Here is a 14,445-nt window from a genome sequence, read left to right on the forward strand (position 1 = left end):
ACAGAAATATTGCCTCTTTTGATGTGAGGCAAGTTGGAGAAAAGCTACATAAACTATGATGGATTTCCTCTTCATGCTAAACATATATAAGGATGTTAGGAACAGATTAAACTTCACTATGAGAAAACAGACACATGCAAAATCTGTAATGAGTTGACCTAAGTTGTCAGCAAGTATATGACAGGAAAATGAGTGAGATGCCACCTATTACAAGCTACATAAGAGGAATTCCCATATACCACATTTAGTCCTAAATGTAAAACAATATCCTACAATATTCTATGAATGAGATGGTTTTAGATATTCAAGAAAATACAAATATTGATTAAGAAGGTCTTACAATGAAAATTAGTGTTAGATTTGTGATATTATAAAGAATTAGAATTAATGATGTGATAAGTACTTTATAGTTAACCAGGATAGTCGTGTATGGTTTAGATTTGCATACTCATAAATGGATGATGCAATATCTCAGAAGTGTATAAATGTTTCAGAGGAAAACTGAGGAAAGGTAAATTATTATGGTTGGTGGAAGTGGTTGGTGGATCTACAGGCATTTGCAATACTTTTCTGTATAGGAAAACATTGCAAGAATATTTTAAAAAAAAAATGTAGTTCTTTTTCATTAGTTCCTTAGCTCTGATAATTTCTTTATTGCTCAGCCTATTTTGTTTTAATCTACTTTTAGTATCATGCTTCATATTTAATTGCTGCTTGACATTTCTGTTTTAATCACTGCCTCGTTTAGAAAAAGAGAGATAGAGACAGTATATCTCTTGTTCAATGTTTATTTCATGTACAATTGATTTTGTCATTTAAATGTCAGGCCAGCAGCATGGCCACAGGCACAGCAGTGGTGAGGAGAAAGCAGCCAATTGGGAGCCCCAGCCCTTGCTTTCTCATGCCTAGGTATGGCTGTCTTTCAGAATAACATGGACGCTCCTGTCATTACCCAGAAACCATGAGGATTCTGATTTCCACACTTATGATGAGACTCAGGGAAGTGTCCCGAGAGCATGTCATTGAAAATGTGGATTGTTTCTCAACATAAAATTCCACTAGCTACATACAGTGTTAGCTTACTCTAGCAGTTTCCTTCAAGAACTTAAGAGTAGTCCATGAATTCTGCTGTCCCCATTTCTACCTTACGTTCAGCCTCCATGTTGTTGATTTGTTGGGTTTTTGGTGTTTGTTTGATTGTTGTACATATGTTCATAGAAATGAAAATGTCAGAAGAGCTAAGTCCTAGTTTGTTAACTCTGAAATCACAGACTTTTTTTTTAAATGACATAGCATCCAGCACCCCTTTGAGACCTGGCTAATTTGAGAGCTGGGGTGAGAGTGTACAAGGTAAATCTTCTGCTTCCACAGGAGCAGAAAACGAGTCCCAAAAACAAGAGGATGAATTACTTATAATGAATACAGATTGGAATCCAATGGCCACACTTGGGAAAATGGGAACAATGAATGAAAGGAGAGAGTGTTTCATAAATTCTCAAATAAATATGCATTACTTCCTTCTGGTGCTATTAACTTAGTAGGTATATTCAGGAGAAAATACATCATCCATTCATGTGCCTTTCATGCACATGAATGCTAAATGAGGTTTTCCCTGTTCCTTATAAGAGAGAAGCACTTCCAGCCCTAAATGTCAAACACATATCAACTCCTCCTCCCAGGGCTCAAGGATCTTCATGAAAGAAAAAGAAGAAACATTGTAAGTAGTCGAGATACCCAGAAATATCACTTACCAAGTTTTCCAACACTAAAGCTAAATTACCTGGGTAGTTGACCATAGGAACTTCCAACCAATGTGAAAGCACGTACAAGACCTGAGAATGTTCCAACCAGACAAAATGCAAGGATAGAATAAGGAAGGCAGTCATAGAATCTCACCACTAGCTGAGGTGCTATTGGTTTTTGATGGCTCCTAGGAAGGGGAGAGTCAGTCTTCTCAATGATGTGAACTCCTGATGCATTTACCACACACACCTTATCTCCATCATAAGCTGAGCACCACAAACAGAGAAAGCCATACTAAAAGAAATGTGGAAATTAGGAGGCAGTGTTAATTGAAAACATGAGAAGAAGAAGAAAGAGAAGAACAAAGTATCATGTTGCCCTCCTCCTCCAACAGCACCAGTATGAGTGTAAGATTACTTTCTGACAAGCTGAGTGGCACCCTCAGTGGGCGAATTCATAGTAGAAAACCCTTGCCTGGCTTGCTAAGTGTGCATACTGTCATCATGGTAAGTTGCTGATGAGGCTGATGATGGGTCTACAGCCACTGTGTCCTATACCACTAACCTGACTTGAGAAAACCATGTGTAAAAATGAGAAGCAATGTCCATCATGGCTCTCTGGTGCAACCATTTTAGAGGGATTATGGTGAAATATGTAATCTATTACAAGATTATAGATGGATGTGTTTATGTGGGTGATTATGTTTCTCGCAAACCCACAGAGCAGCAGGGAGGTATACTGAAGGCTTGGGCAAGCATGGATATGACTTTCAAGAAGAATTCCTTCTACTCAGAAATTTGTTCTTGCACTTAAGGTATTAAATTTGATTGGATAAATCCACACACTATTATACTAGGTAATTTTAAAGTTTACTTTTTATAAATGGTAATCACTACATATTCTTTTTTTTTTTTTTTGCAGTATGTACTTCTATGTATTTCAAAGCTAAGTAATTTAAAATCTAGGTAATGGTACCAAAGAGTAATTACTATAGAACTATTCAGCAAAATACTAGATTAGGCAAGAAAATGACACAGGAAAGAAAAAGAGGAGGGGGAGAGGGAAGGAGGAGAAACCAAAGGACATGAATACTACAGCTAATCCTACACCCTACATGCAATATCTACCCTACATGCAATATCTACCCTACATGCAATATCCACCCTACATGCAATATCCACCCTGCATGCAATATCCGCCCTGCATGTAATATCTGCCCTGCATGTAATATCCGCCCTGCATGTAATATCCGCCCTGCATGTAATATCCGCCCTGCATGTAATATCCGCCCTACATACAATTCCAGAAGAGAAAGCAGACATCAGGTATGCACCAGTGGCAAATGAGTAAAGGTGCACAATGCAGGCATTTTTAAAATATGAAACAGATATTCAGATACCTGAATGTCCAGTTCTTTACAGAGCAAATACATGCAAAATAAACTACATCTGTTGTTCCAGGAAAACAAACTAACCCTAAAACAAAATGGTTTGGGAGTATGAGAGCTTGACCCAATAGGAGTTGTTTGAAATGACAAATTATTTGTAGGTATTCTCTAAAAATTAACTCAGGTAGCAGTGAAGATTAAATTATGGAGCAACAATTTAAAAACGCATTCTGATTCACATTGCTACCTGGAGCAGGATTCCCTCTCTATCGCGGAGCGTGCTGTGCTATCTGGAATATACAGAGCCAAGCACATGAAAGAATAAAAATAATTTGAAGACAAAGTTTGGGCTTGGAGTTGGTTTATGTACTTTAAACTCTCCCTTGTGTCCCACATGACAAGCTAAAGCTCTCCAACACTGTCATGACTTTAACAATGGGAGACTATGGGCCTTGCTGCATCAGGGAAGTCATAAGAGTAATAAAATAATAAAGATGTAATGAAAACATAGCATGCTGCCATCCCAAATTGTCAGCTAAGTTCAGGAGCTCTCATGCGCTGTACTTCACTGACTCAAGATACAAGTTAAAGACACTGCTAATAACAACATCATTTAGCATGGCGTTTGCCAAGCTTCTAAAATATTATTTAGCTTAATCCTGATCCACTGAAAACATTAATAACTCCTTGACAAACATTGTATTTGACTAAAAGATTTGAATACATGAAGTTGAAGGTACACTGATCTCATCCTATGTTTAAGAGACCTGTAACTCCTTTACAAAAAAATTCTTGTGTGTATGGTTTTTGGGGTGTGTGTGTGTGTGTGTGTGTGTGTGTGTGTGTGTGTGTGTGTGTGTTTGAGTGAGTGTGTATCTGTGATTTCATTGTATCCTGTAAGTCACCTAATCTAGTAGTCAGCACTTACAGTCATTGTGACAAATTTTATTTCCCTAAGCACAGAATTACCCTGATTGCTATTTAATTACATCTCTACAAGGAATGATTTTCCCTGCCTTATATCAAAATTTATAACCAAACTAATAGTGTATTCCTAAGGAGAAAGTGAGATGTCATGGTGGATTTTCATTTAGTTACCTATCACATAGATTGATCTATTTATTCTTATTTCTTATTAGATTAATCTCCCCTGCCCTGTTGCTATTGCCTATACTTATACATTTTAATATAATATGAATCAATATAGGGTATTTGTAAGTCATAAAAATAAATTTTGGAGTAAGGTAGTAAATGAATGATGGATGGATAGATACATAACTAGATAGATATAGATAATAAATGAATGTTTTACAGATGGCTCTGGTTGTAATAGTAGAGCTTGCAGTTAGGTGTTTTCTGTTTGGGGACTGGTTGCTGAGGATCCACTTAGAGGTAATGAGGACTCCTGGAATATCCCTTGATATTTCATTAGTGTACAGCAAGGGTTTGCAAGATTCATGAGTTTTTTTGTTTTTGTTTTGCACACCATTACAAAAGGAGGATATTTACTCTCCTTGTAATGTGTAAAACATTAAATATGTCAGAAACAATGATGAATTTTCTATGCATGACAAAAGCAAGTACTTATCTGGGCTTTATCTAATTTCCACTTATTTTTGTATCCATATCATTAAAGAGAACAGGAATGGTTATTTATTGATAGGTAGCCATTGAAATGGATTTAGGAATGACCTACATTTATCTTTTTTTTTTTTTTTTTTTTATTAACTTGAGTATTTCTTATATACATTTCGAGTGTTATTCCCTTTCCCGGTTTCCGGGCAAACATCCCCCTCCCCCCTCCCCTTCCTTATGGGTGTTCCCCTCCCAACCCTCCCACCATTGCCGCCCTCCCCCCATAGACTAGTTCACTGGGGGTTCAGTCTTAGCAGGACCCAGGGCTTCCCCTTCCACTGGTGCTCTTACTAGGATATTCATTGCTACCTATGGGGTCAGAGTCCAGGGTCAGTCCATGTATAGTCTTTAGGTAGTGGCTTAGTCCCTGGAAGCTCTGGTTGCTTGGCATTGTTGTACTTTTGGGGTCTCGAGCCCCTTCAAGCTCTTCCAGTTCTTTCTCTGATTCCTTCAATAGGGGACCTATTCTCAGTTCAGTGGTTTGCTGCTGGCATTCGCCTCTGTATTTGCTGTATTCTGGCTGTGTCTCTCAGGAGCGATCTACATCCGGCTCCTGTCGGTCTGCACTTCTTTGCTTCATCCATCTAGTCCAATTGGGTGGCTGTATATGTATGGGCCAAATGTGGGACAGGCTCTGAATGGGTGTTCCTTCAGTCTCTGTTTTAATCTTTGCCTCTCCCTTCCCTGCCAAGGGTATTCTTTTTCCTCATTTAAAGAAGGAGTGAAGCATTCACATTTTGATCATCCGTCTTGAGTTTCGTTTGTTCTAGGGATCTAGGGTAATTCAAGCATTTTATCTTTTGTTTCCCCATTAAAACATTTCCTGTTTCACCTGTCCAATCCCAATGCTTCTCACTGTACCAGTCCTTGTAGAATGTTAGGACCTATCCCGATATTCCAATATCCTGATCAAACTTATAAAATATACTGCTATAATAATTCATTCATCTGCTATATGCTAATGCTAGTGCACTTGCTTTCTATCTGACCCCTTTACTCTTACTCTAGTTTTACACATCCAGACCTTCTATTTATCAGTTGAAATTATTCAGTTTTATCAGTAAGTGAGTGATATATGTAGTGTAACGTAATGTGTTGAGACTCTTGTTACTAGTGTCAGTAACAGAAACATGAAAGAGTGTACTGGCCTGACCTCAGTTGATATGAAGCAAGCAGATTTATGTTCATGGAAAAATGTACAAATTATATGTCTAATATCCATTCTTCTGTCATTTAAGAACAGAACCACTATTCTTGTGGCAAAGCATGTTTGCAGCCACACAATGAAATTCCATGCGAAAAGGAAGTTAGTTTTTACTGTTATTCAAGCCGTTTACAGGGAAAGAGCTGGGGCATTTACCAATATCAGTCAATTTCCACCTCATTTGCTTCTTTGAACATGGACAAAATGTCTGGAGATCCCTGTCTTTACCATAGCATGGCTTTACATAGTAAAGGTTAGAGGGGGAAAAATGGGATACTCAACTTCTGACAATGTTAGCCCAGTCACACATCTATAAACTGTCTATGTTCTGTATTTATTTCATGTCAGAAACTTCTAGTACTCAGACACTTACTAATGTATGTAGACATTTTTGTTATGAATTGTCAGTCCAACACTACATATATCATTCACTTACTGATGAAACTGAATAATTTCAATAGAGAAATCGAAGACCTGGCTGTTCAAGAATAGAGTAAGAGTGAAGGGGTCAGATAGGAAGCAAGCACAGTCGCATAGCAGGAGTAGGAAATTACGTAGAACACTCCCTAAATACATAAGGATTCATCCAACAGAAACTAGTATTCCAGAGAAGTTGAAGCTCATGGGTCTACCAAGAAAAAAATAGAGCTAGTATATGATTTAGACATTACACTGCAAAATGGCCTTAAAGACTAATCTCAGGATACTAGATTTATTTCTGACAGATTATACAATACAATGTACTTAAATACAAAATTCTAAATATATGCATATATACATATATATGTACGTGCACACACACACACATATATATATATATGAAATTAAAATAAATAGTTGCAGTATAAGAGAAATCTTTTTAAACTGAACTGTCCTTAAAAATCACACTTGAAGTGATCTATCCTCACATGACTTGGGAGATCCTCATAAGAAGTACAGAGTGAGCAGGATGCTGGAGTCAGGAGATTGGAGTCAGGTCCAAATGTTGCTACCCCTTCCTGGTTCCCCCTTTCCACCCCTCCTCTCCTTTGCCTCTGAGATGGTGTTCTCTGAATCCTCTCACCCTTTGGGCATCAAGTCTATACAGGATAGGCATATACTCTCCCCCTGAGGCCAGACCAGGTAGTCCTCTGCTAACTTGCAAAAGGAGCCAGGGCCCTTAGGCCAGTCCATGTATGCTCTTTAGTTGGTAGCTGTTTCTGGGCACTCATGTTGGTCTTCCTATAGAGTTGCCATTCCCTTCAATTCCTTCAATCCTTCCCCTAACTTTTCCTCTACAGGGTTACTGAATCTCTGCCCAATGGCTGGCTGTGAGAATCTGCATCTGTCTCAGTCAGCTGCTGGGTAGAGCTTTGCAGACAGCAGTCACGCTAGGCTCATGTCTGCAAGCACAACATAGATCCAGTAATAGTCAGGGATTGGTGCCCACCCACCCATGAGATGGATCCCAAGTTGGGCCTGTCACTAGTCGACAATTTCTTAGTCTCTGTTCCATTTTTGTCTCTGCATTTCTTTTAGACAGGAGCAATTTTGGGTCAAAAGTTTTGTTGGTGGGTTGGTGTTCCCATCTCTCCACTAGAGGTCCTGTCTGACTACTGGAGGTGGACCCTTCGGGTTTCATATCCCCACTGTTGGGCATTTCTGCTAAGGCATCCACATAGAGATTTCCCATCTCAGGTCTCTGGGACTCCTAGAGGTCCCCAACTTCCTAGAGGTGCCCATCCCCAGCAACTGGCTATGTCCATTCATTCTCCTGACCCTCTGGGCCTCTCTGTTGTCTCCCCTCATACCTGATCCTGTCCCTGCTATTTCCCTCTCCCTCCCTTCTCCACCTCCTCTACCCCCCCATAATTATTTTGTTCCCCTTTCTAAGTGGGAATTAAACATCGTCACTTGGACATTCCTTCTTGTCTAACTTCTTAAGGTCTGTAGGGTATATCATGGATATTCTGTACGTTTTTGGTTAATATCCACCTATCAGTGAGTATATACCATGCATCTTCTTTTGGGTCAAGGTTACCTGACTCAGGATAATATTTTCTAATTCCATCCATTTGCCTGTGAAGTACACAATGTCCTTGTTTTTAATAGTGGAATAGTTTTCCTTTGTGTAAATGAACCACATTTTCTACATCCATTCTTCAGCTGAGGGACATCTGGGTTGTTTCCAGTTCCTGGCTATCACAAATAAGGCTGCAATAAACATGGAGCACATGTCTTTGTGGTACAGTTGGGTATCTTTTGGGTTTATGCCCAGGAGCACTATAGCTGAGTCTTCAGGAAGAACTATTTCCAATTTTCAAAGGGACTGCCAGATCCTCCTTCAAAACATTTCAACATTTATCCCCCCACCCACCCACCCACACACTTTCACCTGCTTATTACTTCACTAGCGCTTCCTTTACCCAATACAAGGCTAATTTTTCTGTGCAATTTTTTGGGGGAGGGGGAACTTGTGATTCAGGAGTACTTTGCCCATGATCCCATCTTGAATTAAGACTTGACACTTAAGTCAAGAGATATGGTCCAGCTTTATCCATTATGTAATGGTGCACACCTGAGTGGTGCTTCTAAACCTCTTCTTCCACTTACGTGTTCTTCAAAGGGGAACCATTTCAGATTCTGAACAACTAGCTATGCAGTGTAATTCTGGTACCCTGAGGCCATGGAAGTTTTAGCAGAACTACATAGGTGAGGATATGAATTAGTCACTCCTAAAGGGTCCACAGTTGCTTTTGTCAATAGGATAATTAAACTTCTCTTAAGTCCTTGTTTGCATAATTAAATATCTTCTCTTAGGCCTTGTTCTTTAAATCCTCAGACCACTTTTTTAAATATATACACCACTTATCTTGAATATATACATGATCAATACCCTGTAACTTCTTATTGAAGAAAATAATTAAAGCTGTGAATTTAAGTTGTAACGTATAGACTCAAGTTTTGGGCCCGAATTTTGGGTACATGAAACCGAAGGCTACATGAGATAACTTGTTATTTCGGTCTAAATATAGGCATTGCACCCTTCTGATCACTCTGTGAATGGAGAAAGTTCATTCATTAATCCCAATGTAGCATCTTTCTCCACAATTACTCTTGCCACCTCTTTGATATTCACGTAAGATCAATTTGGTTTTCCATATTTTCAGTAGGCTTTATGTAAATGGTGACTGTAAATGATAAGGTAAATAAATATTAGTCATTCTGTCTTAGGGACTAACATTTCATTTTTCACTGAGGCTGCTCCTGACTTCCGATGTAACCAGATGATATGAACAGCACAAAAATTTATGCCTACATAGTTCTTCATCCATGAAGTACTTTTGACTCCGAATCCTCTAGGTCAGGAGCAATCAGGAAACGGATAGCACAAGGAATATTCCAAGCGTAGGGTACTTGATAAGGACCTAGAGACAAATGTTAAAGAACTGTCAAAGCAAAGGTCAAAAGATTATTTGTGGCTTTGCAAAGTTCTGGAAATGTCAGACTTAGAGATATCTCCTGGTCATGGACTCACTCCTGGCACCAAAGTCAGTGGATCTCAGGCCGATGCCCAGACACTGCTGGAAGTTGTTCTTGATGCTTGCTGCTGCCTGCAGCACAGAAATGGGTAATTCTCAGGAGGATGTCTAGAAGCTGCTGGCAAGAGTCCCTCTCTGCCATCTGCTGATGCCCTTTCTCCAAGCAGAGTAAGGAAGCTGCTGAGAGAAAGCAACCAGTGTACTGCATGAGACACGTGCAGACAGCTGAGGAGTGGACACTACACCCACTTTCCACTTGGCAGAGTAATAAAGAAACAGAGATGACTCTGTGAGAGCAAAACCAGGCAAAGCAGTTTTAGCTATTGTAGCAATCAAGAAAAACAAGAATTGTTTTACAACGTTTAAGATAGTTCTTCAAATAAGTAAACTCCTGGCCATTTGTAGCCATATGAGCAAATGAAAAACAGCTGCACGGATATCTCTTTCCTGTATAGCACAGTGATTTGAAACATTGGAAGTACTGCTAACCTGTTTACCTCTTTGCACAAAACCCATTTACTGCTAACCTATTTGCCCCTTTGTGTAAAGTATGCCAGGTGGAGTCCGAACAGCGTTTGCCTTCTCATCACATAGCTTATTCAGACAAAAGAATGTCTTCCCTATATCGCTGTGAGTTACACAATTGCTTCTTAGTTGGAGACAACTATCGCTGTTTTATATCATGAAGTTGTAGTGCTGTGTGATAGCTCTCAGAATTCCTTTACTGGAGCATTTTGTCCTAGCATCGCTTCCTCTCTACCTCATCACACATTATTTTTCACTATTCACTTTCTTTATGTGTATATACCTCACATGGGGGAGACTGGTGCAAGTCTCTTAACTATGGGGCGTAACACCTTTTTCATGGTACACTTGTTTTCTATAGTATCGTTTGCATAGGATTTGAATTCCGGCATGATCCCATTGCACTTTTCATTACTACACTTTCATGGTTCTTGACTTTCATGGTTGACTTTTCTTGTTATTTACTTTTGTAAAATGTCACATAGGGGTCAAATCAAAGTAGTTATTCATGTCCTACATTCTGTGCATAAACTGAAATACAGACATCATGAACAGCCACCAATGTTTTTTGAAGGAAGTTATGGTATTGGTTGCTAATCATGATGCCCACTTGTCATTCAGATAATAAATTGTCAATTAAATAGCTAGTGGCTAGTCAATATTTGTGCGTACTACCTATCTAATACATCATGGTAAATGAAATATGAAATAGGTTGCTGTTTAGAATTTGTATTATTTAACTAAAATATGAAAACTGAAACTCAGATATTAGGCCCTGTTATGAGGGATAATCTCATTGATTAATTAGACTCCTCAATGGGTGGGACATAAGGGTTGAGAAAGAAAAAGTGTAAAAAGTGAGGATGCTAACAATTTTCAGGATTAGAAGTAATAGAAAAATTAGAAGCCAAGATGGAACTACTGTAAGCTCTGTGGACCTCAAAGGCACAAGACTTCAGAAGGCTGGAAAACTGCTAATCGGTTTTCAGGAGGTTTAGAGATACAATGGAAATTTGGGTTCTGTCCTCAAAAATAGAGCTAAATAAAACTAACAGTAGAAATTTCTGTACTCAGACTCTTCCAAATACGTCCATGAACAAGTAAGAGAAGCCTTCATGGTAGCATACAGTAGCATATAAATTATCTAACATGTAGTTCAGTAACAAGGTAATGAGACTTTAGAACAGAATCTGGGAGAGCTATAATACAATAGTAAGAAATGTGGCTGAAGCAAACCACTGAACTGAGAATGGGACCTCCATTGAAGGAATCAGAGAAAGGACTGGAAGAGCTTGAAGGGGCTCGAGACCCCATATGAACAACAATGCCAAGCAACCATAGCTTCCAGGGACTAAGCCACTACCCAAAGACTATACATAGACTGACTCTGGGCTCCAACCTCATAGGTAGCAATGAATGGCCTAGTAAGAGCACCAGGGGAAGGGAAGCCCTTGGTCCTGCTAAGACTGAATCCCCAGTGAACAGTGAATGTGATTGTTGGGGGGAGGGTGGTAATGGGGGGAGGATGGGGAGGGGAACACCCATGGAGAAGGGGAGGGGGAGGGGTTAGGGGGATGTTGGGCCAGAAACCAGGAAGGGGAATAACAATCGAAATGTAAATAAGAAATAATCAAGTTAATAAAGATGGAAAAAAATGTTGCTGAGAGATAAGAGAAATCCTAAGTAAAGACAACTTGCAGGTAAGGTATGGCAGTATATGCCTTTAATCCCAGCTTTTGGGTAGATGAGCTTAGGAAATAAATGCTTGTAGAAATCTTGGGTTGCATAGGAAGACTCTGTCACAAAAAGCAATGTTATTATATTTTCCATTTAGAGGACAAATAAATCTTTGGGAATAAAAGTAACACTGGAGTGCTGGGATATGAGAAGACTTAGACACTTGACAGTTGATGGGTAGCAAATGTGGATATAGTATTAAGGTTTGTTAATGAAGTTTAAACTCCTTGAGGAAAAAAAATCATGTCCCCTCTTATTAAGAAAAAACTGTATGTTCTGTGGAAGAGAAGATACTGCCAAAGAAAGTGGGAGGTTGTATACACTCAGAAAGAGAAGCTAGAAAGGAGGAGAGAGCTGACTAAATATGACTCAGACTCTAGTACAGAGCAGAGAGTGGGGGTGGGTGCTGAGACGGAAGCCTTCTCTCTTCACCATGAAATAAAGTGGAGAGACCACGCCACAGAGAAGAATAGGGAAGGTCAATATTCTCACTCATGAAGGGCTGGGAGTGGCTTATAACAGCTTCTACAGAAAACGAGGGAATGTGTCTGAAAGCATTGTTTAGAAGTTGTTTGGCCTCATCTAATGGATTACAACGTATCATTTTGACTTACGGATGAGCCAAATTTCATGAAGTTTTTAAAAAGAAATCATATTCCTTAGCTACCTGAGAATTAAAACGGAGAGAAGAAATTTTCCTGGGGAGATAATAGGGCTGCATAAGACATAAATCAAGAAGGTGACCTTTTCTTGGTAGAAAAAGCGTTGTTGAAGAAGTTGTCTGAGACAGGACAGTAAAATAAATTTCAGCGAATTGAAAATAGTTACTATGGATAGAGTGATAGAAAATAAGTTTACTAAGAGTAGCAACAATTCTTTGTGCAAAAAAGAAATTTTCTATGTCTGTGCTCCACAAACGTTCATCAATGTCAAATACTTTATCTTTCAGTTCAAACATGTAATTAAATTCATACAACCGTAGGGTGCCTCTTCAGTTTCGCATGTATTTATATCTTTTTTTCAAAGAATTATGTCAGGCTGCAGAATCGTCTACTCTTTGTGTGTGGAAAGCTCCCCCACCCCCAGATACACACTACATTATTCTGATTTTTTATTTCTGATTTTTCAGTCACTATTATTACATGATTTTCTTTCTTTTTTATCAAATAGAAAAATTCCTATCTAGATATTGTAAGAATACAGATCGGCTCTTAACAGGGAAAAACAAAAAAAAAAAAAAAAAAACAAAAAAAACAAAAAAAAAAAAACAAAGTCGACAAAAGACGACAGTGAGGCCTAATAGGTTGAGGACTTTGGCTGAGTGAACTAAAACAAATTGCAGATATGTTTACTGTCATATAGCTTGAACTTAATCAAGATGGCTCTTCTGTCACATAACTTGACTGGTTCAAGATGGTTCTTCCTGAACCACAAACTGGGAGTTGATTCTACGCCTTGTTTTCTTAGCTTAGCACTGTGATACACATATCATTTCCATATCTGCTATTTCTAATCTGCTATTCTTCTGGAATCACTTAAAGGAAAGTGTGTGTGTGTGTGTGTGTGTGTGTGTGTGTGTGTGTGTGTGTGTGTGTTGACTGAACTCAAGGACTAAAACATACGAGGCAACCCCTGTGAGACGACTGAATTCTAGGCACTGTTACCTGCTGACCAGCTCACATTCTCCACTTTAGAAGTTGAGATCTGCTTCTGCACTAGAAGTCTCTGACTCACAACTCACTTTAAATGACCATGAAGAAGATGGTTCTGGAAAGTATCTAGCATATTTGTGTAGGTCGGACTTAATGCAATTGTGAAGGACTTCTCAAGTCGTGTTTCTAGGTTCCCCTTCCTCTGACTTCAAAGCATGTGACATGCTTCAGAAACAGCTTTATTTAAAACTATTTCATGATTAGAAGGCTACCATAACACATGTATGTTTTGATTCCCTACTATACAGCTTTACAACTTGAATCTTCGAGAATTATATGCCATATCTTGCCTTTTGTTTTTCAAAGCAGAATGAACTTTATAACAATTATACATAGAACAGTCTCAATTAATTTGGATAAAATTATGATATTCCCAGTAGATGTTTGCTTATACACATCATTTACCTCTTCAGATTTTTGCCGTCTCTGTTTCTTCATGTCCTTCCAGCGAAGACCACTGGTCCCAAAATACTGAGATCAAAGTGTGGTTTAGCTGTGTAGTGCCTTGAACTCAGAGGGTTGGACAGATTTGGATATTTCCTTTTGCAGTTGAAAGAAGAGAGCGCTCCCTCTGAAGACTTTCGTCCATTGAAGACAACGGAAGTAAAACATAGCAACAGACGTCATGGCAGTGGTACTGTCGTGCACCTAAAAGAGGTTGCTGCTTCCACAGTATGTCCTGCTTTTCTACAATACGAGTTGGAAGCATAGGGATAATTGCATATCTTTTGAACCTAAGTCACTTTCACACTTAATTTTTCATAAAAGTGTTTTTCAGGGTATGAAAAGAATTAAAATATCTTATGTTTGGACTGTCTTAGAGGAAAGAGGTGGAAAATAAAATTAACTGCAACGAAACGGTGTGTTATGCACCACTTTAAAAATTATTCATTTTTAAAATTTCTTTTATTGAGCTACAGTTTTTTTCATGATTGACCTTCAGATGATGGTTAGGAATATTGCCTTCTACCACAAACTTGA

The sequence above is a fragment of the Rattus norvegicus genome, chromosome 11, assembly GCF_021556685.1.
Source record: "Rattus norvegicus strain SHRSP/BbbUtx chromosome 11, alternate assembly SHRSP_T2T, whole genome shotgun sequence".
NCBI classification, from domain to species: domain Eukaryota; kingdom Metazoa; phylum Chordata; class Mammalia; order Rodentia; family Muridae; genus Rattus; species Rattus norvegicus.